The sequence below is a fragment of the Lepidochelys kempii genome, chromosome 23, assembly GCF_965140285.1.
Source record: "Lepidochelys kempii isolate rLepKem1 chromosome 23, rLepKem1.hap1, whole genome shotgun sequence".
NCBI lineage: Eukaryota > Metazoa > Chordata > Testudines > Cheloniidae > Lepidochelys > Lepidochelys kempii.
This window is the reverse complement of record NC_136402.1, coordinates 5,883,222-5,890,603: the sequence shown is the minus strand read 5'-3', so window position 1 is coordinate 5,890,603 and position 7,382 is coordinate 5,883,222.

The following is a 7,382-nucleotide window of genomic DNA, read 5'->3' as shown; positions in this document are numbered from 1 at the left end:
AAACCCACCCCAAGCAAATTGGGGCACGCCCCTTTCCCTTTGGTTCTTGAGTCCAGCAACCCCAAATCACCCAAAGTCCCAAAAGTCTCTGTCCCTGGTCAGGGCAGCCCCAGAGTTCGAAAGTTTATCTGTGGAGCTTTACCTCCCAACCTGGGTGGAGATGGGACGGGGGTAAGAGGCACCTTACATGATCTGAAGCTGACCACCCCACAGCTCCATAGGCCTTCGCTTCGCTCCACTCCGCTCTGCCAGATGAACTCCTTCGCTCAGCTCCGCGGCCCACAAGCAGCTCCCGCCGTCCCACGAACTGCTCCACCAGCCGGTCCACAAGGCACTCCAGCCATCCCGCAAACTGCTCCACAATATATCTTCAGGCTCCCCCACTACTTAACACAACACTCAGTGATTTCAGCTCTCAGTCAGTTCAGCTCTTTGGTGAATTCAGCTTGCAGTAGGGGAGCCTCAGTGCTGGTGCACCATTAGCCCAAAGTGAGCTCAGCAGCCTGTAACTAGACTCCTAATAGAATCAAAATTAGCTCTGATATTCCACAGTGGAGAGAGGAGGAAGTGCAATTAGCATGTAAGGCCCTCACCAAGGGGCCCATGCCACAAAGTATTAATACTTGTCCCCAGCCTCTCTCCATTCACAGAGTTTTAAAACCCATGACCCTTGCCTAGCGAGTGCTACTTAGTTGATGGTGAGTCCCTCCATCATAACAAAAGGCCCAGTACAGTTCCAAGCACAGTTCCCATAATCAGGGTAATAACAATTTATTCTTCCTGCCCCAATAACAGAGACACTGGGGATCCCACAGCAGCCAAAGTGATCATTTGGGCAGCTATGGCCTAATTCTAGGCAGGGTGGGTGTGCCTATGCAAATGAGATCGGCCCCTCAAGTTCTTTTCCACAACTTGCCACACCTCACCACCAGATGTCAGGGTGGAGCTCATCCTGACACTGCTTACATCTGAATAAAACTTTAGATTTTAGATTCTAAAGGATTGGCAACGGCATGATTTGTGGGTAAGATCTGATTTGTATATTGACCTAGGTCTGGGGCTTGGTCCTTTGGGATCGGGAGAAGCATTTTTCTTTTACTGGGGCATTGGTTTTCATAACCATTCACCCCCATAACGAGTGGCACTGGTGGTGATACTGGGAAACCGGAGTGTCTAAGGGAATTGCTTGTGTGACTTATGGTTAGCCAGTGAGGTAAAACCAAAGTCTTCTCTGTTTGGCTGGTTTGGTTTGCCTTAAAGATGGAGAAACCCCAGCCTTGGGCTGTAACTGCCCTGCTTTAAGCCGTTTGTCCTGAATTGGCACTCTCAGAAGTGTCCCACCAAGGGCAGCATCGTTACAGACATCGAAGAGGAGAAGTAAAATGAAAGATTCTCTGGAGAAACTTGGAATAAAACCCAAGCCAGCCCGATGGGAGATCCAGAGACAGCTCCAAGAAGGAAGCTGTAATATTAACCCTCTCCTAATGAAAACCATTAGTGTGACACTTCTATAAACTCTTCCCAGGCAACCTGAAATCAGGGTTAACAGTCAAAACTCCCCGAAATGTAACCACTGCTGGGAAACAGGCAGAAACAACGTGCAGATAGTCAGTCAGGGTTTGATAGAAAACCTAACAGGGCTGGAATGGGAGCAGAGGACAGGGATCGGGTCCAAGCGGAGACCCACCCCTGGGAGGGGGGACACCACCTCTGAGAAGCTCTGGGGTGGGCAGAGCAATGTGCCATAAGTGGCCCCTGGGCTCGCTTTGCCTGGGGTTGCCCCAGAGTCCTGACGCAGTGCTGGGAAGGCTGGCTGCCCCCTGTTCCCACAGCGTTCCCCATGTGACTGAGCCTCCGGAGTGAGGGGTCACCCAGCCAGCTTGACAGTGGTGTAGGTTTCCGAAGCTGAGCTTTCACACCCCAACCCCCAACCCCCGCATGTCACGATGCACCCTACGGGGGGCAGCCCCATCAGCTCCAAGGGGGAGCGGCAGGTGGGAGTTCAGGGGAGACGCTCACTGGATGGAGAGATCCTGGCACTGCTGAGAACATCGTTAACCCCATGTCGCAATGCCCCATCAAATGCCCCCCGGGAGTGAAATGTGGGCTGACGTTCCCGGTGCAGAATCCTTCCCTCTGCGACAGCCCAGATCTCACAGCCCCGGGAAGGGTCAGGGCTGGGTGTGGGTATTGCCAGGTAACCCCTCTTCTGTGCTTTTGGGGGGGGATATTAGGGCTCCGAAAGAAAATGGGGGAATTGGACTCCTCAGTTAGCTCCAGGCTGCATGGGACTGGATGAGAGACTTGCCCATCGAACAGCTGGCCAGGAGAAGGGCGGGTCCCGGAAAGCTCATTAGCAGGTGGGTGGGTTCGCTGATTGGTTTAATGCCTGTTCTTGGCAGTGCTGTCACCGTAAGCACCAAGGTGCTGCTTGGGGGGAACTGGTTGCTGGTGGGTGCAGAGCACCCACTAATTTTTCCCCATGGGTGCTCCAGCCCCAGAGCACCCACGGAGTTGGCGCCCATGCTCCAGTCCCAGACACAACCCCAGGAACCTCCATCTTGCAGTGTCCAGTTATGCCCACTGGACACTGCAAGCTTATATGAGTTAGTCAATTTAACAAACAAATTGAAATGCACCAGGCTTGTTATCCCAAGGGGACTCTCTGACATGCCTCACACTAAATGCACTGCTTCAGATAGAATAAACAAACAAATTTATTAACTACAAAGACAGATTTTTAAGTGATTATACATCACAGCATAACAAGTCAGATTTGGTCAAATGAAATAAAAGCAAAATACATTCTAAACTGATCTTAATACTTTCAATGCCCTTACAAACTTAGATGCTTCTCACCACAAGCTGGCTGGTTGCCCTTCAGCCAGGCTCTCCCCTTTGATCAGCACTTCAGTTGCTTGGTATGGTGTCTGTAGATGTAGGTGGAAGAGAGAGGAAGAGAATGGCAAACATCTCTCCCTTTTATCATGTTCTTTCTTCCCTCTTGGCTTTGCCCCACCCCCATCCCCTTCAGAGTCAGGTGAGCATTACCTAATTGCAGTCCCAAACTGACCAAAGGAAGGGGAGTGACTTACTCGAGAGTCCAACAAATCCTTTGTTGTTGCCTAGGCCAGTGTCCTTTGTTCCTGTGAGGCTGGGCTGGGTTTGTCCCATCCATGCCCTGATGAGATGTGAACTGCCTCTCTGCTCTTGGGGAGTTTTTTCCTGGGCTTGCTTTAAGCCATGAGGAGACATTTTTCAGCCTCATAACTATATATATGAAATTACAACCTATCACGTTACTATAACATCATTATAACAACAATGCTCAGTGCACCATGAGCCTTCCGAAGACACCCAACATGACAAACTTTGCATCGGATACTACACAATCATTTTACAAGGATGAACATGGGGGTGCTGGCTGTTCCCCCAAGTACAGAGCGTCACACTCAGACACTGTGTGTCTGGGCAGCGCCCGGCCTGACGGGCCCTGATCTCGGTCACTGTGTGTCTATGCAGCGCCTGGTGCGAGAGGACCCTGATCTCAGTTGTGATACTACTCCCCATATTCTTCATAGAAATATTGTTATGATATGAATATGGCATAACTGAGATGTGTTTTATGCAAGATGGGTCATGTGAGATATCCTTGGAAAGGTTATGATTTACAGAATATGATTATCCTATTTGTATGCATGTATCCTTATTATATGTAAAGTTAGGAATATGGACTATGTATCAATTACAAAAGCGTTTGCTCCTGGAGAATGCGCTCCAGATAAAATGCGATCAGTCTGGCTGGTTAGTCAATGGGCCATTAGGGAAAACAATAGGACTCTGAAGATGCTAATCTCCCACCTTGCTGAGAAGCTTCCTGAGAAGCTGCTTTGACACTGCAGGGTTATGTGATCATGTCACCTGGTACTGGACCCCATCTTGGCCTACTAGTATTTTTCCACTAATAGGGGGTCAGGGTCAAACTGGGAAACAAACGATTCCCGCTATGTGTAAACGCAATTTAAGGTAGGGACGTGAGTAAACCCTGACCAAGATGACTGCTGGAAACATCTGAGAAACAAAGACAACAGGGGAAAGAAGTGCTGAGCCAGGGATGGAAAAGGTGTCTGGACGGTGAAAGAAATACCTGGAGTTCTAAGCTGCAAGCAAGAGCAGTTTGTCATCATGAAACTCTGCAAAACTCCTTAAAACAACATTTTAGGGTGAGAAATTACTACTTGTAGCCAGTTTCTTTAGTGTATTAAGCTTAGTTTCCGTGTTTGCTTTATTTGCTCAGTGATCTGCTTGCTATCCCATATCAGCCCTTTAAATCTACCTGTTTTAGTGAATAAACATGTTTTTGTTTATTATAAAACCCAGTTTGTGGAATTCATAGCTGGGGGGAGGGGCAATGAGCTGTGCATATCTTCCTCCACATTGAGGGAGGGAGCAAATTTCATGAGCTTACACTGTACAGTTCTCTGTGCAGCCCAAGACAAAACAATTTTGGGTTTGCACCCCAGAGGGGGTGTGTACTTGAGTGCTGGGCAATTCTCGAGCTGAGTCTTCCCTCGCAGAGCTGATTTCAGGGTCTGTGTCTTTCTGCAGCTGTGTGTATCCCTACTTGTGTGTATGTGCTGGAGGAGGTTGAGGGCCTGGCTCAGCAGGACAGTGTAAGGGAGCCCAGGCTGGTGCAACAGGTAGGCTCAGTGGTACATCAGTTGGCACCCCGGGGGGAAGCGGGCAACCTATCACATAGGTCACTGTGTATCTTGGCAGCGCCCGGCGTGACGGGGCCCTGTGATGGGCGCACGAACTGTCCCCGGAGAGGGCGGGGTTAGGGAACTACCCTGAGCCCAGTGGTAGGGTTGCCAACAGTCCCTTATTACAAGAGACGTCCTTTATCTTTTCATCTCTGTCCAATTAGATTGGGAGCTGCTGAATGATGCAAAAACCAGCAAGAAAGATGCCTGGAGAAGGTAGATGAGTCCTTCTTATTGATGATGCTGATGATAATCTCAGGAGGTGGGGCAGGGCAGAGGTGCTAAGAAAACATCCCCTTGTTGGGAAATACAATGTAGGCATGAGCCACCCTTCCGGGCAGCTCTGCCCTGCCACACCTGCAGGGCCTTGCCCGGCCGGAGGAGGAGCTTGGCAGGGAGCTGAGAGCAGCTCCCTTGAAAGGCGCCAGCGGAGGTGAGCAGGGCTGGGATTGGCAGCTCTGCAGAAGGAGACCGGAGGCAGGCCCAGCGGATGCTCTACCTGAGCTGGTGAGAGGGAAGGACTCTGGGCATTTGCAAGGTCGGAGACATTGCCTCAGGTTTGTTCAGGTCTGTGCTTTTCCCTCTGGCTTGGGGAGGCCGGCAGGAAGTGACCCAGGAGGGTGACGAGGGGCGGGGGATGACACAGAGCTCTCTGGGGGCAGGGTTCAGCTGCCTGCCTTGGGGCCCTGCTGGAGCCCGGGGGACAGGATGGCCCAGGGCTCCCCAGCCAGGCTGGAGGCACACGGGCCGTCCCTGACGCTAGCGACTCGGGACTAGGGAGATCCCCCATCCCAGAGAGTCCTGACTCTGGGGCTTTGGCCGGGCGATGCCTGAAGCCCTTTGCTGGACAGTGGAACTAGGATTTGTTGGACCCTTTACGTACCCCGGAGGGGCTGAACCCGGCCTGTGACCCAGCCGGAAGGCGAGACAGGAGGGGACAAACAGCCGCAGGGAGGGAGCGGCTACCTACAGGGGGCACCTGGTCAGAGAGCGTCTGTCATGCCCTCACCTGACCACTAGGTGGGAGCTGTGGGCGCAGATCCCTTCCCTGGCCCCGATCTCGGTCACTGTGCGTCTGGGCAGCGCCCGGGGTAGTACGGAGAGCCGGGAGCCCTGGGCCTGGGGCAAGATGTGAGTGAGTCAGGCCATGGGTTAAAGCAAATGCTGACAAGTTTGCTGTGCAGTTCAGGTACTTGGCAAACTTGTCGCTCGTGTCCTAGGCACTAGAGAGTTACATAAAAGTAGCTTAGCTGGGACAAATACAGTCAATTTAGTGCCAGATAAAATGGCTGGACAAAATAATGAAGAGGAAGGTTTTGCCCATGGTCTCAGGACCCAGGGGAGGTAACAGACGAATATTGTGACACAGGGAAGGGGGGACGTAAGCTGTTTGTCTCAGGCTGTTACTCTCGGGGAACCTCGCCGTCAGCCTTTGCGTGGCCTAGGGGACAGCGGTGACTCCCGCTGCTGACTGAGCCGCTCCTTGCCACGGGGCACTCGCGTCAGTGAACCGGTAACCACGGAGCCAGGGCGCTAGGACTGTGCCTCCAGGGCAGTGAACCTGGCCGAGGGCCTTTCTCACCAGACAGACCGTGCTGTGGGCTTTCTTTGTGAGTACCATTGAGGTCTGCTGGATTCACATCCTGCCTTGTCTGCTGTTCGTGTTGGTAACATTTGAGCTCCAAGAACAGAAACTCCAGGCAGCCTAAACAGTGTTATTGAGGCAATGACATTCCAGCCTTCAGCACTTAACAATACCTGGCTTGACGGGGCCCCAATCCCGGTCACTGTGTGTCTGGGCAACGCTAGGTTGGGATCTCCAGGTGCTGCCTTAGTGACCTGCAGCTGGAGTTCAGGGGAGCTGGGGCAGGTGGCATGTTGGATCATTTGGAGCAGGAAATGGCAGCCCGGACAGTGGCTGATGTGCTGTCCCCCCGGTGTGGCGTTCCCCAGCTCCCCAGGCCGGGTTGTGCTCTGTGCCCAGCCTTGCCCACGTTGGGATGAAGGTTCTGCCCCTGGGGTCGTGCTGCCAGGCCAGAATCGCTCCCTCCCCTCGGCGCGCAGTCTGTCGGCCCTGGTGCTGCAGGAGCCCAGTTTGGTCTTTAGCAACTGCAGCCCCCTGGTGAAATCCCTCCCCCACTTCCTCCTTGGTGGCTGGGCTCCCGCCAGCATCGGCACGATGGTTTATTGACCAACTACCTGGCCCCAGCCCCCGTCGCCCTAACAGGAGCTTATAGAGAGAAGCAGGTACCAGCGTCCGGAGCTCACTCTGCTCCCAGCTCTGCAGGAACCCAGGTGGGCACATGCCAGCCCCTCTCTGCACCCCACGGGGCGCCGGTCTCCATGGACCAGCTCTGCCCCCCAGCACGGCTCTTCTCCCCGCAGCCCCAGCTGGGCAGGGGGCTGTTAGTACAGCTGGGCCACCACCAAGCCTGCTGCTCAAGGGGCTCTCATGGGGACCGGGGAGCCCAGAAGGAAGGGGGGGGGTCTGGGCGGGGATGGGACGCTGCCCTCAGGTGACAGGCCAGGCTTGGAGCCCAGGACAACCTGAGCGCAGGGGGATCTGCTACCCAAGGGCTCTGGGGGTGTTTGGCTCCAGCCCAGCAGCGCCCCCTCCTG